General features: G+C 41.5%; 1 protein-coding gene across 7 annotated transcripts in view; it reads left to right on the top strand.

Moving 5' to 3' along the window:
- Positions 1-23891, top strand: part of MEIS1 (Meis homeobox 1) — a 110683-nt gene that overhangs the window by 63119 nt on the left and 23673 nt on the right. The window lies entirely within an intron of this gene.

The following is a 23891-nucleotide window of genomic DNA, read 5'->3' as shown; positions in this document are numbered from 1 at the left end:
TAACTTCAAGGTGTGCTACAGCCTGGCAACATTTTACACACCCTCCTTTTTTAAAAATTTTTTATTATTATTATTATTATTATTAATAATTTCTTGGATCACTTAACATTCAGGGATCATATCTCACCACCATTTTTCAAGCAGATCTCCTCACTGTAATGGATAGCCCTCAGCAGGGATTGCAAAATAAGGGAAAAGCTGGGAGGAGGGGAAGGGGAAGAAAAAATAATCTTGCCTACAACCAGATCTGTGTAAATTTAATTGTGGCAACAGGATTAGTTTCTGCTTCGATCCATACCATGCTTTTGTCCCAACAATGGTACCTTTCTGTTCAAAACCAAAAGAAGAAAGTTTGGGGGTGTCTTTTCAAGTGTTTTGTTCATTCATTGTGAATTCTCTGCATCCTTTAAATCCAGCTTAATTTAAAATGTTGGGATTCAAACCTCATTTTGGGGATTATATGATGTAATTAGTTTGTTATATGATGAGTATTTGATGATATTCATGTTCATCATCTAATCAGGCAAAAAAAGCCATAAAATTATAATCCCACAAGATGTTTAATAACAATTTAAACTATTGAAGGCTTTATTTAAGCACATTAGGGGATTATAAACTACTTTTTTTTAAATGATGCCAAGAGGTCGATTCAAGGACTTCAAACACCTTTTAAAAAACAAATTGCCATGATTTAAAAAAATGAATGGGCCAAGGATTTCTTTCATGTAAATCCCATAATTTAATCATTATTTTTAACTGCTTTTAAAACAATTTCCTGAAGAGGTTAAATCTTACTGAAATGGGAGACTGAGCAGAAAGTAAAAGACATAGCTGAAAGATGTTGACTTTACAGTAGAATGAAAGGGGGTTTTTTGTTATGTATCTGGATTTTGAATCTTTATTGATTGCTTGATGCCATGCTATTAAACAAGAAAACTTAGAATAAGCAATATGCAGTCTATTTAGCAAAGCTGTTATTTGTATAAAAGAATTTATTGGAAGCAGGTATTTGAAGGAGGCACTTTATATCCAAATCTAGCGGAGAAAAATAGTCCCCATTGCTTCAAGAATGTTATTCTGATAGAAAAATACTATTACACTGCTTAATTCTGTAAGTTTTGTTTATGTATGAATATTTTACAGGCTTGGGACTTTTTAAGCAAGTGGATTTCATGTCTTCTCTCGTCCCTCCATGCTTATGAGGTTTTTGCCTTTGGAGGAGCATGGGGTTAATATGTCTCTGTGTCCCTACTCCCATGCGGGACGCTGGTCTGGTTTTGGAAAGGAGTATAGCGAGAGGGCAGATGGGTACAAAACTAGGCTGCTGAAAACATAAAAAGGAGAAATAATTGGCTAAAACCAGTGAGGATATTCTTTGCTTTCCTCTTGAGAGGGTTTGGAAGCATTAAAACAAAACACAGACACCCTGGCCCCCGAAAGTACAATTTACAATGAGTCTCCATCCTGCATCAACTGATACTTGCTCTGCAAAATGCCAGAGGGCTCCTGGAGCTCATCTGTGTAATAGGGGTCATATTTCCATATATTGGACTCAGAACGGGGGGAGTTCCGTCCCCCCCTTTATCCCAAATACATAAGTCTCCTCTTTCAGTTGATTTTATTGTGGGCGAAGCTGTAAAAATCTTTCTTCCACATCTGCAAGACTTCTTAGTGCCAGCTGTCCCAAATTCCTGGGAAAAGCCAGGCATTTTTAGCTTGCCTTTGGTCACTCATGCCCCACCATCCCCTCAGCTGGGAAGGTAGGAGTCAGGGCTCCTCCTGCTCCTGGCAGTGAGAAGACCTGCCAGAGTGGTGAGCAAAAGCATCCATTGCAGGTTGGTGCAAGTAACCCATGATGAGGGTCCTCAGCTCCCTTCTGCTGGTGGAGGTGCTGTGGCAGTCATCTTCAATGGGAGAAAATTGGAAATATTGTTACAGGAGAAGATAATTATTCTGAGGCTCTGTCAGAATTGAATTGAGAGCTCCAGAAAGGAGGACAAACAGGATTTAGGTAACTTGGTTTGAATTAACTTCTTAACCCTTCAGCCCTCCCAGAATGTGATGGAGGACACTGACTGTCAAAACCTTCAGCATTTTCTTTAATCTTCCTCAAATTTGTTGCTTTGACCTGCTGTCCAGCTTCCACATGTTGGTCCATTTTCTAGTGTGGGTGAATTTTGCCAATTTTTCAAGAAAACTCTCGTTTTGGGGGGGGATATGCTTGGCAATGCTGCTGTTGATCCAGTTTCATGATTTCTTGGAAAGTGCATGTCTTGTGTACTGAGATCTCACTCTATCCTGTCGATTGTTTAAGTTGCCAGTGCTGAGCTATGCTACAAACCTTTGGTTTTAGATCAGAAAGAAAAAATGTAGGGTGCTTTAGTCAGTTGGTTCAAGGAAACCAGATTCCTCACTTAGGCTCTTCTCACGTTCAGAAGAATGGTGTAGTTACAACATCTGGTTTTTTCATATCTATGATTCAGTCTTGTTTCCAATGAAGACAACAATCATGTTGTCTTAAACTACATGGTATGAGACATCTCATCCTGAGCTCCTCACAGGGCTTGGGAACAGCAGTGGTCCAGGGAAGTATTTTGGTTGAAATCAGAAGGTAGCCAACAGCCCGGGCTAGATTTCAGAGACAGAGTGTCTGTTCCCAAAGGGCTATCTTATCTTCTTCCCAATTTCCCCCAGTTTCCACTTTGGAGGCGCTGTTGTACCAATGTGGAAGCCACCAGCACGTTAAAGAATTTGAATTATTTGGAAGCTGCTGAAACACATTAGTATTTACACACCAGAAGAATTTCACATCTGAGTAGAAGCAAGGGAATACTGAAAAGTTGAAACATGATAAACATTAATTCAGATGTTAAATTACACTTGCTCTGGTTGTACTAGAACTCCTTTTGTTTGCATAAATATTCTGGGAAATGAGTTTACCAGCAAGAATGTTTGCAGTAATAAGAATTTTTAAGTCATCAGTAGATGCTTTGCTTTCTTCTCCACCCTCTCCTTTCTTTTTATATTTGCAGCTGTGATATTTTGCATGTGCAACTTCAATTTTTGAAATTAGCCTCTTCCAGTCAAGGCACAGAAAAGTGTTACGTGACGTACTGTCTTTCTGCAGTCAAAGCAAATGTATGAAATTAAAGTATCACATTTTGAAGAGGGAGAGGGGGGAGGGAAGAAGTCTGACCACCAATTTGTAAATCTGGAAGCATCCACTGAAATATTTTGGCAAATAATTTGCAATATGAAGTACACCAAAGGCAACAAGAGTATCTTGGCAAGCAGTGGGTGAGCAGGAAATGAGGATAAATTCACGGGCTCAGTTGTTCATTATTAGTTGTTTGTTTAGCTTGTCCTCTAACACAGTTGCTACAAAAGAGCCTATGTTGATTCTCAGATATGCTTATGTATATAAGTACCAGTGTTAATTTTTTATTGGCAATCTTCTAACTCTTGAAGGAGTTTCGCAGTGGACCAGTGTAAGCTAGCGAGTGACTTAATCAGTTCAGGTAAAGTGCCAAATATGAGGCACCAAATCAGTTGGGCACATATCTGATGAGATGTGTTAATCTGTGGTGTAAGATAAGCTGCCTTTGAAATAGGGTCGCATTTGGAAGTGTTACATCAAGTTGTGTGAGATGCATTCCCTTGCTCTGGCATAGAGTATCTTACATCTGTTTGCATGAACTTAGCCCTTGTCTGAATGAACCAAAACAGTGATATTGCAGTGAATATTGTCTGTTTGTTACTCCAGGACAGGCATGAGAAGTGAGTTGGTTTTCGACCCATTTTTTAAAAGTTTTGTCTCCTATTTCCTGCATTTACCTTCTGCTACACAGAATCTGCAGTTAGAGCTTACGTGTTTTTTCTCATTGCATATATTCAGTAAGCCCTAATTCCTAATATTAACTGGTTATGTTTACTGTCCGCCCATCAAAATTACCCACAGAAAATTTCTCTTGTGGAAGGGAATTTTTTTGTTGTTGATGTAAAGTTAAAATTTTCCATGGATAATGCCATCCTTTCCCCAAAAATGCTCAACTGAAAATCCAGTTTTCAATATATGAACAAATGTATTGATGAGACTCATCTTTGCACTTATGGCTCATCACCCTGTAAGCTACAGCAGTGCTAAATATATCTGTAGAGAGAAGGTAAGTAGGCAGAAAAGAGTTTAAGTTAGTACGTAGTTACCTAATTTACCTCACCTTTCGCATCATTGCCTGACTTAGACCCATAGTATTTAGTAGAGTACTCGTTTCACTTCAGTGGTGGGCCATCATTTTAATAAGGCAAAGTCTAGGAGACTTACCACTGCATCTTCTGCATTATGAACCAGAAACTTCTGCCCAGAAAATACTTCTCAGACTTTAGGTATAGCATGAATATTCCTTTCTTGGCTACTGGTTGACCTTTTCTAATCCAACCTGTACAGCGTAAAACATTTTTGTGCCACCAACGTATTCCCACTATGATGCTCTGTACCAGTGATGCAAATGGGGAGGTAGTCATGTTAGTGGCACTAAAGTGTTACTTGAGTCACACTGGTAAAACCCAAGTGTCTGCTCATGTTATAAATATGTTTTCCAAGGACTTTTTCTGAACTCAGAGGGGAAATGGTGGGACTCTGCCTTAGGTGGCTTGCTCTATTCATTACCTAAGTCAGCTTTGAAGTGAAACTCTTCTTCTTAGACAACCTGTATTCCTGTCAGCCAGAGCTTTTGGGGTGCCTAGGTGGTATTTTTGGGAAAGTAAATGCCATATTAGGTGAATCTGGCTAATTAATAGATTTGTTGGCAGAACTCTACTTATTTGCGAGGAACTTTGTGCTGGTCCAGGAGTTGTACTGTGCTTGCATGGGAATGGCAAAGAGGATAAACCCTTGATTGCATTGTTGAAACCCAAGCATGGGTCCATCAATGCAGCAGGTGGTAAACCCTGGAGAGTCATAAGCTAGTTGGGGGCAGAATAATTTTGAAGCTGGTAATAACCTGAATCATAGGATTCTTATGAATAAAATGCAATTTTAGTAATGTTTTCATAAACAGCAGGAATGGCAACATTTTAGTAAACAGTGGCATTAGTTGCATCAAAATTGCACCACATTGGCTTTTAAATTACTCCACCTGTCTGTATGAATAGGATTTTCAATGTTGAGGCACACAGACAGCTGCTGCTAATGTTGTTTTTTTTCCTCCCTGTGCAGATAATGCTGGCAAATCCACAGCCATCAAGGCCTGGTTTCTGATGTAAAACGGTACCTGACCTACTGGCTCTGGTGCTACAAAAGAAACAGCTTTAATTACTAATGGCCGTGTTTTAGTTTTGTACTTGTTGATGTAAAAATTGTCATGTTAGAGCAGTGTAACCTCTGGTTCACTTCCACCGGCGATGGTACACTGGCTGCAATTATTTTCAAAATAATTTGTGTTCCACGGTGGCAGCTTGCAATCCTGCCTTGTTAGCACTCAGATAATTAGCAGGGGTCTAGCCCTCCAGGTCCCACTGCCCCCGAGTCCCACTGGCTCCCCCGCACCTCAGAGGGCTGTACCAGCGTGAAATAGATATTGCACTTACAAATCCCACTCGATTTATTTGTAGGACCATCCATCCCTTGTATTAGGCAGGTGTAATACCCAGGAATTCAAGGTGCAAATTCTGCCCTGGGTTGTTCCCCATTAAGCCCCTGGGAAGCCGGAGGGGTTACGTGGAGGCGACGTTGGGGCACGCTGGTGGTAGGTGCCTCGTCTTGCCAGTTACTAACTATTAACTAAAGGATGCCATCTTGGCTAGTAAGACCGATGCACTGCCTCTTGCTGTTTCACCAGGTTAAGTTCTGTCAGGATGATCCGGTTACCAGCTTCACGACGGGCTTTAAAAGGGTTAAAGGCGATAATGGTGCCATTAAAAGTCCAGCTTGCCAATGAGCTATTTTGTGCGAATGGTATAAATATAAGATACACTTGTCTGGCTCATTTGCAAGCATTCTTTTTGACTTCTTTCACACAACTGGTGTTTTCGTGTTTAATTTAACAAGAAATGAGTAGTAAATGAAAGCTGCTGCCTGAAATCCCACTGTGAGCGTGTTTTGCACTTGGCTCCCCAGTGAAAAGGCAATTTGTGAAATTATGTGATAGAGTAATTAGATGAAGCCAGGGCTTCTGATTGTTGCCATGCTTATGTGGTAAAGGTTTGCTGGGGGAAAAAAAAAACAAAACATGGATTATTACCCTGGCAAGTTGGCTCAAAGCTTCTTCATTTATTTGTAAACAGAATATTTAGTGACCGCATAGGAAGTAGCTGTAATCACCAGCTCGTAAAGAAACCACAGCAGAGCTTTTGGATTTTTACAGAGTGCTCATGTAAAATTTAAGCTGGGAGGCAGAATCCCTGTTAATGTAATTAGGATCTAATTTACCACCCTTTGCACACAGATGTAATAATGTCTAGATATTTATTCTATCTTTAAGCACATTACATATACCTCAGTGCAGCAGTTACTGAACAGAAACAGGTGTGAGCAGTTTCTGGATTCATTTTTACACTGTAAACACACAGCAATTTAAGGGGAAATATTTACCAAAAAAAATGAGGGGAAAGAATGTCTGCAAATGAGGCAGTAATGGACAGTTGCCCTTTATGTACTGATGGATTTCTCAATGGTTAAGTAAATTAAAGCAAATGCTAGAAAAATCAATAGGCTTGCAGAGTCTTGGTTGTGCCTCATAGACTTCAGGACAGAATGACAGATGTGGTGCATATGACCCATTTAAGTATTAATGCTTGGGAAATTGCCTCTGCGTGCAAGGTTATAGGCCTCGAAATATTGTTATATTAAATTACAGACAATAATATTTTTAAGTATATATGGAATTTATACGTTTCAGTTTAGTTCTTCTTCAGTGTTACATTTGTCCTGGAAGATTAGTTGCGTACTTTTTTCTCTGGAACAGTAAATCAGGTTTAAAAATGTTCAAGCAGTGAAATGTCTTTCCAGGGCTGCTGCAGACCGGCAAGCGTGTTGCACGCTTACTGGGGTACAGCAAACATTTAAATAAGAGCATGTAACCAATGTGTTCACTACCAAATGTAGCATATAAGTGAGTCTAAATTAAATATCATTAAAAGGCAGCTTTCTAAATGGTGAGAGGGTTGCATGATACATAGAATCACTGTAAAATCGGGTAATTCTGTATGACTAAACACAAAGTAAAATATGAAGTGCGTGGTCGAGATGAGCTAAGTAAGGTAACCACCAAGTCAAATCTTTCTCACCATCTTCTGCACACGCCATGATTGGAAGGGGCAAATTTGCATGGGAGGGATGAGTAAAAACTGACCCCACACAGAAATTCTCCCAAAATAGAGACATTATGATTAATCCAACCAGGCAGACAAGCTCTAGATGAGATAGTGTTTGCCATCTCTGATTTCTGTCATTTCTTGCCATACGTCCACCAAGGCAGCGGGGAGGTAGACCAAGTTACTTGTCTTTTCATGGCATCTCTGGCAGGAGGACTGTGAAAATGTCTGGGACCCCTGATTTCAGTGTAGGCGTGAAGGCAGAGTAGCATATTTGCTGTGTTTGCTGTCAGTGACAGCCTGGCGTACCTTGCCAGTTATCCTGATTTCACCCCAAACACCTGTTTCTGCAAAATGCGGATGCATTTTATATACGGCTACCATGTTTAATATTAAAAGAGAGCTTTAGACTTTCACAGTAACATTCCTATTCCTTGCTGAAGCCCTTGCATGGAAAGTGTCGTCGTGTTCCTTTCAAACATTAATTCTCCTGTTTTACTGCCATTTGTGGAACAGATATTTTTTCCTTTCCTTTTTTTGTTTGTTTCTTGATTATCTCTGTTATTTGAAGTTAGGGTACTGCTGTCTTTTTTCTGGCTCACCCCTTCCTCGCTTCTCCTTTTCCCTAAAGCACAAAAACTCGCTGGGAAATAAAACAAAGCATCTCCACAGGGTGTAAGGGCTGCACACTGCTACTGGGAGCGCTGGCGAAACAATGACATTGCAGAAGGGCAGATTATTACTTTTGGGCCCGTTGAGGACGTATTTGCGTATTGAGGCTGGATGAGAGTGACTGGTGCTGAAGGCTGTCAGGCCAGGGCTGAGTGATGACAGACCCTTGTCATTTGCCCGCATCCAGCCTCATTGCTATGGTGACAATATGCAGTGACGAAAGTTGCTGCTGAGGGTCGGACAGCATCCACCATGGTTGCTGTAGCCGCCAGCATCTTTGCGACAGCATGTTCGAGCGGCTGATGGCCCTCGGTGTCCGAGCAGCACCAAATCTCTAATGACAGAAACTTCGCACAGGTTTTCGGGTATGCGGGGAAATCGCCCCCGGCGCCATCGCCAGCCTCGGCAACTTCTTGCATCGGTGACAAAAATTGTCTTTACCTGTTTTAGTCATTTTTATCTGCCTTGGGGTGGATTGCCTTGATTTATTTTGTGTGACATACAGGCTAGGTAAGCTGGCGCTTACCTGCACAGCAGCATGGGATGGCCGTGGTCCTTGTCCCACTGCACGTAAAGCAAACATATTAATCAGCATATAGGTGATGACCGCTTTCGTTAAATATACGTGCGAGGGGCCCCAGTGAACAGGCTCTTTTGTTCACGGCCAAACCAGAAGGGATCAAAGGTCAGTGGGAACCCAGAAGCCATCAGTCAGGGCAGGTTTTGTGGGATCCTGGGGTTGTCAGCTCCGTAGTGACTCCTGGCAACCTGGGCTGCAGCCTGTGTGCCTTCTCCACCGCCTGGTGCAGAAGTGGAGCATCTGGTCTCCCAGTCGCCGTAAAAAGACGCTGACATAAAGTCAGCATTTGAAATACAGCGCGGATATCACCGTGCACCTCTTTGTTATCAAAGTCATTTGAGAGTGAAAAGAAAAGATACATTGGCATTGTAGCAATCGTTTTGCAGCATTCGTCTTTAGGATGCATTTTAAGGCTGCAAATTCATTTTTGGATTAGGGGCAAATGGCAACTCAGAAAGAAGCAGGAACGTGCTGCTGAAACATGCTTCTACACTTTTGAATAAGAAAGTGCACTTTTAAAAAAACTTCTGGTATGGCATTTATTTCCTTTGAGCAGATCAATATATTCCCCCCGCTCTCCCATGATGTTAAAGTACATTTGGCAGTAATCAGTTTATCCTTATTAGAAGCCATGGTAAAAGGCATAGTTGCTGAGTCAATTCACTCCGTTTACTTCCCCTATTGAGCCTTAATGTGTCCCAGTCCCCACCCCTTACAGTGAAAACATCATCAATTGTAGGGCTGACAGAAGCCAGGGACTCGGTGTAAGTTGCTCCTTGGAGTTATTCATCTTGCACCAAAAAAACTGGCACTCAGCAACATTCATCACATCCCCCTGCCTAAAATGATTGAGTAAACAGTGGGGTGAATTATCAGAGGGGGAAAAAAAAGAGGGAAAACCAAATTTGAATACATCAGAGGCAACTTTGGACTCATACGGCAGGAGAAATAGAGCCATCAGCTGACATGCAAGCTTCCCACCGTAGTTTAATATTGCTGCTGAAGCTGGAGGGATGCTCAGTTATCTTTCAGCCAGAGGCTTTTTGGTGCTGCTTCTCATGGCCTGACCTGCAAGAACTTTTCTATTTTGGCACCTGTACTGGCAAAACAGCTTCAGCGCTGGAAGAGCAGCTTCGGTGCTGTTGTGTGGAGGTGTGCTGGGCACCTGACCCCCTGTCAGCTCTTTAGGGCGAAATACATTTAAAATGCTACTCAGTTTGCTCCACTTTGATCCCATGATATGTATACTTGTTCCAAACACCCTGAATCCCCTCTGGTGGGAAATACTTCCAAGCAGGATCTTCATTCTTAAAAGAGGTATGGCAAAAACTTTTTCTCCAAAACCTCCAGAAATACAAAAGCACAGAATAAAGTGTGCTTTGTTACCATCACCTCCCCTCCCAACAAAACAAAGCAAAAAAGCCCAGCCAGCTGGGAGAATCCAAAAATCAAAACCTCAAACTTTCGGATTATTTACATTTTCAAAGTTATCTTGGGAAAAAAAAAGGCTGCACTTCCCTTTGCCCCCAAATGTAATGCAGTCACGATAAGGCAGGAGAAATTTCCTTAGCTGTACACCTGGCTTGTTTTTACACCCAGTGCTGTGGTTAGATGGTTGTCTAAATAAACAGAGATTACGTGGAGGGCTTTATCTCAAAGCTGGCACTGGTTATCACACCACTTCCTCCCACTCCCTCCCTCCGATTGTGAGTTGTATAAGAAGACTTAGCAAGCATAACTTAGAGCCGATAACCTTTCAATGTTAGTTCAAGGAAGCTGTGCCATAGTAACAAACAAACAAAAAAAATCGTGCAGACCCTATCGCAGCCTATTCGAATGAGCAGTAATTTGACCATAATGCGTATTTAAAAGAAGTAGTACTTGGTAAGCTTTTTGCTCCAAGAGTCCTATTTGAATTTGGCCTGATCGATAATTTTAATATTTGAACAGTAATAAAAGATGCCAGGAATTAACTTGTATTTGTTCTTCAAATCATCTCTCTATTGGGGGTCTTATTTTAAACTTGCTTTAACAAAGGGAAGCTGTAACGTTTCATCTGGACAAATTGCTCCAGCCCTGCAGTTAGGGGTTGAATTGATCTTGATGCAGCCCTGGAAGAAGCCACTGTTGACATTTGCGTTTGATGGTAAATAATAGATACATATATATACCCGAGCATGGGGCACGAGCTGCCAGGTAGCGGGCAGCTTATGGCCCTCCGTAAAAGCAAACAAGCAAACTCCTTGTGGTTCTGCATGGGCGTGAAATCAAAATACGTCTTTTCTGAGCATATCTCAGTGTGCTGATGGGTGACATACAACATGCAAAGAGGAGGAGAAAGGTCTTTGGGCTCCTTGTAACATGCCTTCCAAAAAAAACCACCCCACAACCAGGGAGAGGAAGGAGGGGGAAGGCGTCCATGCACTACCGCGAGGCAATGTCATCATGATGTTGGGAAGCCAACTCACAGCGAGTGGGTGAGCGTGGGCATCTCTGCCCTTGTCGTTTGGATTACCGCGGTGCCATGCGCCCAGTTACACAATGCATAAAGGCGAGGGTTATTTCTAGGACAGATAATTGAACATTAATACTCGTTGACATTGTCGTAGGAATGATATGTCAAGCTGACAGGGCCTATGTGCTTACATCTGCTGATCGGCTGCAGATGAAGGGGATGTTTGGCAGATCAGACCCGGGGCCTCGCCGCCACCGAGCCAGGGATGATACAGCCATTAATCATGAGCTGCCATCTTCGCTACCTTCCCTAAAACAGTGGTCAGGTCCCTGCTTTTGGGGGTGGAGGGAGTAGTTTGCAAAATTGCATCGACCTCCATACGTGCACATACACCTCTGCGTGCATGAAGATGTATATTCATGTATGAAATTTATTAAACAAAAGCATCCTTAATGCTGCGTACGCATGAGTGCCGCCGTTGTCTGAAACAACTGTTTTCAATCTACTAACGTAATAATAAAAGGAGGTGGAGTAGATGAGAAGTTCTTCAAAAGGATTGAGAGCATGATCAAGTTTGATGAGGTGTTTCTGATTATCTCTATATTAGGAATTAACTGACATAAAACCAGTAGCAGAATTAGCATCTGGGTTTTTTTAGCATCTTTTTTGTGTCACTCTTCTTCTGGATGTCAACAGACCCTTCAAGGCAGCCTGCTATAGATAAAGTAGTTAACGTTGTGATCACTTTTGTCCACTTCCAGCCAAAATCCCACAAATGGTGCCTTTCAATATAATTTTATAACAAGTCTTTGGAGAGCTAATGCCTTTGTCACAGTATTTCTACAGCCAGACTTTGCTGCACAAGTAAGTGTTCATAGGAATGAGAAGCAGACGGAAAACAATTACAGGGGCCTCTGACACCAGAGTCAGTTCTACTTTCTTAAAATAGGGCTAAACATTGTGTTTTTAATGTCTCACGTATAGTTTGGCACTGCATAAAATGCTATAAAATAGGGCCCTTGAGACCATCCATTATCACATTTTGGTTAACATCACAGATTTTAAAAATCCCAGTTGCACTAAAGCCATGAAATAAAGCTTTCATCTGTAAAGATCTAGTTTCTCTTTGTTATTAAAATAAATGAAGCCGTTAAACAAAATATATGCATATAGTAGTCAAGTTCATAATTTCGTATCATCAAAATGATAAATTCGACTTTTTTTTTTTTTTAATTAGAGCAGTCATCTTAGAAAGGTTCATGTATAGAACAAGATCAAATGTGCCTGGTTGCTCTTTCTTACTTTGTAACTTGTTAGTGGTGACATTTTTTTGGTCTTCAGCTACTTTCATTTAGGTCTTTCTGGAAGAAATGTGGAGTTCTGTTCAGAGAGGAGCAGGATACAGAGAGGGGGATTTTGAGCTTGGTATTGAAAAAATTAATTGACTATATGTTATTATCCTTGCAAATTATTAATGGCTATCACATCATAAATGTGCTGAAAGCAACATGCCATCTCAATGCTTTTGCTTCCAAATACATTGATTGTCTCTTTTATGGTAGTATCTGTGGAGGCATCCGCATGTGCATGGTGCTTGATGTATTCAGACCTCGAAGGAAACCAGGCAGGAGAGGATGGAGGGCATGCTCAGGCTGGGGATGAGGTGAGCACCGGCTTCTTGTAGCTGACTCTCTTTGGGTTTTTGAAGAGCCCCTTGCAAAAACCTCTGTCCTGGCCTCATCCATCCCCCATCCTGTAGAAGACAGCCACTGAAGATCTCACCTTACAATGATGAGGACATATCCTTTAGGCCCCCCAGGCTTTGGACGAGTTCGCTGCAGCTCATCACGGTATCTGAAGTTACACAGGGGCAGACAGGTTTGCCATTTCAGGGCTTCTTCCCCCCCAGCATCAGCCAACATTGAGCCCCGGGAAGTGCCTCGCTCCATGAATATTCCTACTGAAATGCAAAGTTCAGGCCCGCCAACCCTCTGTGAGGGAGGATAGTTTGGTCTTTAGAGGTTTCTGAAAGCAGGGCAAAATCAGTGGAGAGCTGCATTGACTTTGGGCAGGAAAAGGTTATTTTTTATGGGGGAGCCCTCTTGGTTGCCGAGAGGGAAGAGTAACATCCTGGAGACCGTCCAAGCCTTTTTAATGAGGTTTTTATAAGGACAGGGATCAATACGTAGTGAACTTGTGGGCAAATGTGTGTTAATTTAGGGTTGAATCTGGAGATCTAGGGGAGAATCAAGATGTGCTTTTTCCTGGCTCTCAGGAGATCTAAATCACACCTTTTTCTGGTGCACATCCTCATGCATATAAATATCATCCTGGGAATGCATGTCTGTTTTATTCTTATATTCAATAGCCTTATTAGCCGGGTTTCTTTGCTAAGTAGGGTAAATAATTAATTAGAGCAGTTGTTTTCTTCTGGAGACTTCTTAATTCAGTTCTCAGAGTTAAATTTTAGCCCAGACTGGTCAGAAAGTCTGTATTTCTGCACAGGTTTGCACGCTGAAGCCAGTCAAAGGGATTTCACACACTAAATGGATGTAGATAAATGAATTCTCTAGTCAGAAAGCAGAATTGCTTAGTTAAGTTTATCAAGTTAAAACTTGGCTTGGCTGTATTATTCATATATGCAATCTTACTGAACTTGGGCTATTTTAGCAGAAGGGAACTCATTAGAGCTAAGGAATGAAGGAGGTGATTTATGAGGGACTCTAGTTTTAAAGATAAAAATAAGGGAGAGTGAACTTACGGGGATGTAAAAGCTGGGATGGATAAAGCAAGAGCGCCTGAAATAGCTTTCTGGGTGTTGGGAAGTGAAGCTCAACTCTAGCGCAGGTAAATTGCATTTGAATTTCAACCTCAGATCTGTATGTGCTCCTCTTTGGCAGATGTTGAATTGATAATGCCTGTGTGTTAAAGAATTCTGATTGTTTCTTTTGCCACCTTCGCAGCTTATGAAAATGCAAGTAGACCTGCCTAATGAATATTAATAAGAGTGATGGCTGGATAACATATAAGCCTGTGGCTCTTTGGAGCTCAGATGGGGTTAGTTGGAGGATTGTTGTGGCTGGGAATTTACATGCTTTTTAAGAATAAACTTCCTGAATGCTTTTTATGTTCTCCTTTAAAAGCTGATGTTTGTTAACAGTGGCATGCTCACGCGTGCATGTGGGGTTTTTTTCCTTTCCCTCTCTAGATATATAGTAAGATTAATACTGTAGACGAGATGTCTGTGTTTTTTTAAAACAAGGCAATTTATTCGATGAGGAGAGAAGGAAGCCCCATCTCTTAAATTTACCTTCAGTCTAGGGTTAATTGTATCGATAGCAATGGTTTATTTTATTTTCCTTGTTTATTTCTGCTTTTTCCCACACCCCATTCTCCCAGGCAGCTGCGGCAGTTGTTAGTGGGGCAGGGAAACAACACTGATGAATTCTGGACCTCCAAACGTCCTGCAAGGCTTTAGAGTACGTTTCATGCAGTTAGTTAATAGGGCAGCTTGTTAGGCCCATCGACGTGGACCTCACACATGGCAGTATAATAGCAGGGAGACGGTGTTGTGGAGTGGCTGGAGGAAGGGAGGGCTCTGAGGACCCAGCTCTTCGACTGGAGCCACATGGGCAGGCGCTGCCACCTTGTCAGAGCTCCCGGTGAAGGGAGCACGGTGTCGGGGCTTGGTGTTGGTGTTGGCAACTTCCCTCCGTTTCACCAGTGCTGTTCTCCAGCTCTGCTGGAGCAAGTCCTCTCTGGACTTTGGTGTCGCTGTGTAGGGTGGAGTTGTTTTGCAGAGCGGTGGTTTGGGCATTTCCCGGTGCTTGCAAGTGATACAGCAGTGAGAGGGGGTTTGTATATGTTCAGGGTCTAGAGATACTCTTGGAGGGCTTCATGAAAACTTGGTGAGGAGGATTTAATGAAGATTCAGTGATTAAGATGCCTCTACATCATCACTGCTGCCAAATACGTAATAAGACTTAATCTGCATTCACTTTACAAGTAAACTTTTTCTTTCTAACACTTCAAAACTTGAGGAAAGCCCCCAACTTTCAAAAGACAAACACTCATGTCAGTGCAGCGCATTTCCCCTTTTGCAAAAGGCCTTTCCTTTCCCTTCCCTTGTCATGACAAAAAGGCTTAATTTTTTATTTTTTTTTAGCCAATATAAGGAGAGAGAGAAGAGGCTGAGGGTCATTAAAATGCAGTTCTTTCAATTACGTCTCGTTATTTGTCATCTTTATTGCTTTTCTATAGTTTTCATTGCACCTTTAATAGTATGCCTGGTCAGAAAAGGTGAGCTGGAATGTGAACACACTTGGCTGCTGCTGCCGTCAGTGCCTACGAGCTGTGCTTGAATCCCCGTCCCTGTAGATTTTAATGTCCCCACAGACTGCTGGCAGCCTGCTTCCAGCTGTGGCAGGCATGATGCAGTGAATTGCTTTTGAATGTTCTTTACTCAAATAGGCAGTAATTACAAGCTTAAAGAGGTTTAGTGGTCCAGTAAACTACATAATCACCCCTGAATTAGCCTGGGCTCATCAGTTGCAGTCCAGCAACCTCAAGACTGCTGTTTGTATGCAGGCTTTATCACGTAGCAACCTGAGCAGCAGGTGTGGAACAGCAAGAATCCCCCATAAACACAACTGTCTACTGGGGACAATGATCTCTAATGAGATGAGGCTACAGCATCACTGTAATTTAAGTGGGAAAATTAACGCCAGAGAATGCGCGCTACTTCCAAGAGTCTCTGCTTCTTCGGAGAACGGCAGTGTTTTGCTGGGTTGTTTTTTTTTTCTTTTCCCTTCTCATTTTTTTTTCCTCCCAGATCTTTAAATGCATCTTTTTTTTATGAAGAACACATTGTGTTTTTCCTTATAAGTTGAGTGGGCTTTATTCTTTTACAAGGATATGTTGTGAATATTTAATGGTGGACGGGGCATCTGTTCAAGGACTTTCCATGCCAACAAAGCGGCATTGCAAAATAGCTGCTTTATCTTTTCATTTCCTTCCTCGGTGGTGGTTTGGTTTTTGGTGTTTTTTTTTCCAATAGAAAATGTTCAAATGTAAAACCTCCTCTCGTCTTGGCGTTGAAGATTGGCACCTGGATGCAGTGGTTGCCTTGAACTCTCTTCGCGTGACTGCTTGGTCCCTCCATGAAAAAGGTGGCCAAGCTCATGGCAGGAGGCTTCCCAAATTGTTTGGTGGCTGCTCCCAAGGGTGCTTTCACCCCAGGAAACCTGCCTAAAGCTCCTGCTCTGTCCCAAAGCCTGCAGTTGGTATTAGGGACCTGGCTGAATACACCAACCCTCCATCACCCTGGTCACTCTGGTGTGTAGGGTAGGGGAGGTAGGTGTAGGGGAGCGGTTTTATCCCCCACTTACAGAGGTAGCTCCTGATGTACTGAAAGCGGCCTGAGAAAGAGAGCAAAAATCACCAGTAAAAGCTTTCGGCTTAGCTTTGTGGGATTACAATTGTCAGCGCTGGCATTTCCCACAGATTGCAGAGTTGTTTCTGAGCCCACCTGTTTAGAAAGTCATTTGAGGTAGATAAGGACAGTGACTTATTGCTGAAAAAAGGCTTCTGGTTAGGAGATATTTACCTGAGCTAATCTGTCTTAGGCTGGCTCTAAAAACAACAGCAGTGCTTTTACAGATTTATCAGGTAGTCGGGATTTCCTTTAGCGTGCCAGGGATAGGGATATTTTTTCCTCCTTCCCAAAAGCCACTCACCTAGGACAGGCTGGGGTTCATATTCCTGCCTTTCCGCAGCTGCCTGATAAAGATGCCAGCTTAACTGCAAAGCCGGGTTTCAAGGATGTGAATTTTAGCTCTAACGCAGTTTGAAGTCGGATGATGCATTTCCTCGGTTCCTACAGTGTCGCTTGGATGTAATATTTCATTGTTTTCAGCCATGTGCTGTGCTGAAGAGGGTTTTGCTGATCTTTTGGATGCAATTTTTCTTTTAATTACCCTGTCCTTTGTTATTTTTAGGCTGTGGTAGAGCATAATAATAATAATAAAGAAAAAAGGGGCAGAGGATTGGAAAGCTCATGGCCCATGTCACGTTAGCACAAATAATCTTGACGCTAGAGCAAAAAATCACTTTGTAAGTGTATTAAGAGGAGTTAACGTGTGTGTGCAAGCACTGTGTGTTTCCTTCTGCGTGCACGTACATACAGGCACTAAAGGAATGTTTAACATGGGAAAAGCTCTACTCAATTACCCGGGTATGGCGTGGGAGTGTCTGCACAGACTCAGCTTAAACTGAAAACTGGTAGGAGCCAGAGTAAGCTCCCAACACTGAGGTCTATCAGAGTGTCTCCAAAAGGAAATAGCAAAAGCACCATTACTTGGACTAGCTAAAGCTCAACTGGAAAAGGCAGTGGGTAATAATATATGGTATGGAAGGAATAATATTGTAGCAGCCAGGGGATGGATTAGATGAGTTAAAAGGTTTTTCCATTTTCTGACTTCTGTAATATCCTGTGAAAGGGATGATCTGAACTTTTTTTCCTTAATGAGTGCTCGCATTATGAATAATTTGATGGGGCCACCAGAGAAGTATTGGCAGTGCATCCCAAGCCATACCATGTCTCTCCATCAGCCTTGGAAAGGATATTTATGTTAGTGAGTGCCAAAACTTGTTCACAGACAACTCTTGCAAGAAAATTATTTACAAAAGGGCAAATGGGAAAAAAAGAGAAGCACAGAGCATTTTTTTGTCCCCGGCATAACTTCTTCATTAAAAAGGGTTGCTGTTGCCAGTACCTCTTCCCCCTGCCATAAGCGCCCACAAATAAAACGTCTCTTCCACCCCCCTGCTTGCAAAACCAACCTAGCCCCTGTTTAATCAGGTTGCACTGTGAACACATGTTCAGATGTTAAAACTTCTGGGGTATTGGCTCTGTATTTTACACCCTGTGTTGGCCTTAGGATCCTGAGTCAGATTCTGCCTCCTTTCCGCACCTTTTATTATTTGGCAGGGTTGCCAAAGCAGCCTGCAAAACCTTTTGTAAGGGCAGCGATGGGCAGTGTCTCCAAGCCCCATCTCATAGGAATGGGCTGAAGCAGAAGTTGGGTGGCAACATACGGCCTCGCCGTAGTGATACAGGGATGCAGCATCTTGTCACATATTGTTGCATATTTTGATGCATTTTTAACTTTACAAGACTGAGCATGCCTGTTGATTTTGCGTTCATAGTTTGCAGTTCAGTAACTCTGGCAGCACTAGGATTTATTAACAGTAATGCTATGAAAAAAACCTTACTGCAGGGATATTAAACTATTATAATAAGTTGAGGAAATATTTTCTTTTGAAAGAGGAAAAGGCTGGCTTTGTCTGCAGCATGACCGTGTCATATGGACTGCATTTTCTTGCTGCGCTGAAAAAGCAACAAGGAGTTTTAAATGCCAAAGCCAGCTCACACTTCAACAGCATTATCAGGCTGACTCACCGCTCTCAGCCAAGGAAAAGACTGTGCAAAGTTTGCACAGGCTTTTCTCCTCCCAGCCTCATAGATGCATTTCTAATAAAACAACTTCCTTCTCGGTGTTTAGTATTTCCTCCAACGTGCAAGCCAGTCCCATGGGATAAACAGGATTGAGTCTGCAGCTTCCGAGTTGATTCCCGCCCCCCTGCCAGCAGGTCACCTCAACTTGGCAACTTTTTACAGCCTCGCCTGAATATAAAGCAGGTCGCAGGAATGGTCTATAAACCGATCCACACAGCCTGCAAAATAGGCAAGGGGACTCAACACATTCTCTTTATCGCTTCCCCTAAATGCGCCGGTGGCCAATGTAGGAAGCAGGTTGCAATCTTGTGACTTTACGGATAGCGATCCAACCATTTTTTGGCTACTTTGCAGATGCAAGGAACCCCCGTTATTCTTTTGGAGTCAGCATGTGTGAGGGTCCAGGACTCGACCGCTATAAATTCAAGCTCTGTTCTTAGACTACACCATGCACCGCTTTTGTAATGCAAATGGCAGGCACAAAGTGTCCCTTTGATAATGTGCAGTCAGGAGACAAAAAAAAGCATTCACTGCAACAGTAAAACTAATTCATAAAGCTGAGAGACAATAGGAAAGCATTATGGATATTTAAAGAAAATAATAATTTCTCGTAGATCAACTTGATCACTAATGTAAACAGTTCAAATGCAAACCAGGAGGAGGTAGGGGAAGGGGAAAGACCCAAACAGCTGCACCGCTGCCTTAGCTAACCCTGGACGAGTTTGGGTAAAGCAAAGATTTAGAGTTAGGCTTAAAACCGATATGCAGTTTGTCACTGCAGGGCTGAACCTTGGGCTTTATTCTGGTCACTGTGTTAGGTGTAGGCTGGGTTACTCTTCAGAAACAAGAAAATCACAGTGTTGAGGGTTTTTTTATTTTGAGGTTAGAAAACAGTTAATAGCCATTCCTGAGGACATAAATTTTGGGGGGGTAGTTTCTCTCCATCACCTACCAGAGTTTAGCTCAAGGTCATCTTGCCTTGGTGCATTATGCTGAGCTCTGAAAGAGACAGAGGGCTGGAGGAAGGGGATAAAAGGACTTCCGAAATGGTTCTCCCGGCGCGGTTAGCCAAGCGACGGCACTGCCATGATAAGGGCGACATTGGACGGTTGCCACAACATCCTTATAATGTAACGTGCAACCTTTTGCCTGGGGATTGCTTCTGCCTCTGTACTGTGGTAGGGCTGGTTGGCATTGTCAGTGTCAAGGCAGTTTGGTGCCACGAGGAATTAGTAATCTGGGGGTGAGAAGGGGTGGGTTTGCCTCCCATTATCTCAGCAGTAAACTCTGGGCAGGATTATTTTCATATTTCTTTGCCACCATTACGATGCGCTGCTACAGTGAGCAAGGCAGAGAGGGAGGGAGTGTTATTGGTACTGGGTTACAGATAAGATAAAGTCTATCGCTGTCCTGGCATCCAGCGTTTGCAGCCTGGGGTGGAAAATTTTAGGAAAGGAGTTCATTTGGACAGTGGGTATCATTAAGAGACAAACTTGGACACTTTCCATCTGTATCTACTGGAGACTTTACCCACTGGCTGTACTCAAAGGTGGTAAAAAAAAAATACTTATTGTTTGTTTTGCTAAAAATGATCTCGGCTACATTAAAAGGGGGCTTTTATTAACACTGCTGCTCTCTAAATACCATTCATAAAACAGTGATGAGAGAATATGATGGAAAGTTACATTTTTCTCTCTGTCACTTTCATTTCTTTGTTACTGCTAAAATGACTGCTCTGACTCATATTTTGCATAGTTATTTTTACCTTTTCCAATGTTCCTTAACTGTTCATATTACCCTGGGCAAATCCCCCAGGGATAATTTTCATTTGCATGCAGACTTTGATCGTGTTATTAAGCAATCACTTTCTGTACTAAGTCATTATTAAAAGTAATACCACAGAGCCTCAAAAACACATTAATGGTGCCAAACAATCCGCATTTCAGTGCTAGATTTATGGGAAGGGAAAAGCACTAGGTCTCATACCGTTTGGTGGATGCTGCTCTGTAGTGCTGTAGCAGCAGCAGGCATGATCAGAAAATACCGGAGCCTGATTCAGAGTCCTTATCTGTTGTCAGCCTTATTCTTTTAAATGCGGGGGGTTTTTTTCAACCTGCCTGCTTCCTACGTTTTTTTCCCCCTTGGATTTGCCCTTTTCCTCTGGCCTTGGCAAGAAAGCCTGTCTGCAGTCTTCCAGTACACACAAGCTGAGCTGGTTCTGGGAAGGAGGGTCAGCCTTCCCATCTGTAATCGCTGTTTTATGGCTTTCACTCGAGGTGTTAATGCAGATCAAATGGAAAACACTCCAGCAAGAGTGTTACAGCCTCTCGCGCTGCCCTGCGTACGGTCCCAATCGTTAATTCTGATTATAAGACCTAAAGGTAATTCTGTTTGCTCTCCTAATGCATTGCAGCTCTCCCGGTGGTCCGGCGTCTCTTTTCTCCAATTCCCATCTTGATCAATTGTTTGCAAATAATTAAGCTTTTAAGAGATAATGGTAGGAGCTAATGTACACAACAAAGTAAAGGTCTCAAGTCACTGTTTATTGAACAGTGGTACAATTTGCTTTGATATCCCAAAGTGATCCAGAGTGATAGGTGGACTTGCCAACTGGAGTCCGTGCAGTGTTTTTAGACGCACACTTCCATATATATTTATATATGTATATTTTTATATATTTCATAGACACATAGAATATCTCAAGTTGGAAGGGACCCATAAGGATCATCAAGTCCAACTCCCTGCTCCTCACAGGACTACCTAAAACTAAACCATATGACTAAGATATATATATCTTTTTATATATTTTTATATATATATTTTATACATATACATGCAAATATAATATACATATATACACAAATGTATACACACATATCTCTGTGCATGTGTCTTTATCCCTTTAAACAACATTAGAAAGCTTTTGGAAGGCACCTGTCATTCTTGCACAGGTGAAATAAAGACAAACAGCAACAGTTTCTACTGAATTTCCTATTTTCTCATAAAATGGCAGTTCTCAGGGTTTCCCCGTTTCTCTCTGTTGCAATGTGATGTCTGCCTTTGCCTGTAGCACAGGCCTTCCTAGCCCTGTGGGTGGGAATGCAACAAGGCTTTGAATGTTTTTATAGCAACCTAGCCTGTGGCATGCTGATTCTTTGTCAAGTCATTTTTTTTTAATTTTTTTTTTAGCCTACAAAGGAACAACTCGTACGATCCACAGAAAGCTTATATAATAAGGATGCCCAGCATTTAAGATTATTTTAAACCACACTGAATCATAGTTAAAAAGGCTGCTGCATTGTGAACCTTTAGCTAAGAGGGATTAGCTACATGAAGTCCCAGGCTGTCATGTGATTATGACAATTACAGATTTATCATGAAATTAAAAGTTTATGCTGTGCTAAGATATGGGAAAAAAAAATAATCAGATGACCTTAAACATACCACAATTTGAGGAATTTGGGATTTGGGACTTTTAAAGCAATTATTTTTACAGTGCCTGTATTATTCTGATGGCTAATTTTATCCAGTCTTGTCTATTTGGAAAAAAGTCCAGAACAATTGAAAATTGCTTAATGGCGACAAGAGTTCTCAATTCCAATAGCTAGAGGCTCTCTAGTAATTATTGCTTGCTGCATGAAATTAGACACAGTTTGTTCAATTACTTAAAATTAGATCACATGTAAGGTGGCAAAGGGAAATAAGAAAAGAAAAAGAATAATTTTGTTCTCGCTTGATAGCAAAGTAATGAAATAGTAAGTAATCTGTAGAGATGAAAATGTTACAAATCATCACTGTAGGGGTTTTTTTGAAGAGAAACAAAATGTTATGTTCAGATAGATGGACATAAGTCAAGTATGACTTTTTTTGTGGATGAATGTGTATATAAGGCAGATGATAAAATTCATGCTATATTTTTGCACGTGTAAAATGCAAATTACCCATAAAAAAGAAGTAAAATTCCCTTCCCTGTGTCTTCCACTTTGCAATTCTGGAGCTGTTTCATGTGCCTGCAGAAAATATAAGGGGTAGTTTACAGGTGTGCAGGTTATCTGTGGGCTTACTGTCAAGAAAACAGTGTTTTTAAAAGAATGGGAACTTCCCTGCCATTTTTGGTGAAAAAACCTGCATCTTTTGGAGCCAATGGCCATGGCAGTGGGCTTTGAAATGGACATACTGGGCAAAGGGAAGTTGCCAGAGTTACAACAAAAATTCCTGTTTGGTAAAGTGAAGTGATGCAGGCATGTAACATAGCCATTAGATGTCAGATTATGCTGTTTACAAGAATATATAAAATCTGCTAAATAGTTACCGTACCAATAAGATTGCAGAATTTTATGAGGTTTTAAATTCTTATGCTTTACAAGGTTTCAGTTTACACCTCATGTAATATTATGCCAAAGAATACATCCAAAGAATATGGGAGTGTTTTTTGGGGAAAAAAAAGAGATCTCTGTATAACAGCAAATACTTTGTGACAACCAGCTGCTATATGGGAAGTTGGGATAGGTCTAACCAGGTATATCAAATCATCTTTACTGAAATGTTATTAAGTCCCTTGCAGCAGACCAGGTCTGAATCTGGTGTGTACTGAGACTTGGGTGTCTGGGCTAGGAGCTGGATCCGCAAAATAGTTTTTTCCCTGGGAATTGTTGCATTTGCAATATTTGGCCATTTCCTTTAGGGACAGTAACATTTTTACATGGAGGGAAAGGACAGAAATGATATTTCTAATTTTCAAACTTGGATGTGGTTTTTGCTGTAGATTTATTAAGCAATCTGTATTCATGCAGAAGCGAATTTTCTGAGAAAGCAATCAAGTTCTCACAAGAAACTTAATTTAGGATTGAATTTTAACATTATCTTCAATTAAACCATTATTTATTTTCTGTCTCTTAGGATTAGTGCAGCACAGCTATGTTAATGTCAGGCAAAAATGTGCTGATCATTGACCCTGCATTGGCTTGTGTTCAAAACCCAGGCGTTTGTTTATGTTCAGGATGCTGTTCTTATTTGCAGATTATTTTGGGGCACAGACAAGATTTGTTTTCACTATCTCAGAAAACATCATCGTGTTTTAATTTTACAGAGAAGTGCTTTATCACGTTCTTTATTGTTCTATGAAATACAGAAAAAAAAAAAGGTGATTTGCCTCAAATCGGTCATTTGAGACAAGTGCGAAAACTTTCAGCTAATGCAACAAATATCCTTCTTGAGTATCAAGGTACTGCCAGTATCCTAAGCAGTTATTTCTCCACTTCACTAATCTTTATAATTGGCTTGTCTTTTACTGCCATTAATTAAGTGATGTAGTAGCCCATTAATAATTATAAAAGAGTGACACACCTCAGCATTTT

Source organism: Accipiter gentilis, chromosome 5 (genome assembly GCF_929443795.1).
Source record: "Accipiter gentilis chromosome 5, bAccGen1.1, whole genome shotgun sequence".
Taxonomy (NCBI): domain Eukaryota; kingdom Metazoa; phylum Chordata; class Aves; order Accipitriformes; family Accipitridae; genus Astur; species Astur gentilis.
This window is presented reverse-complemented; position numbering and strand designations above follow the sequence as displayed.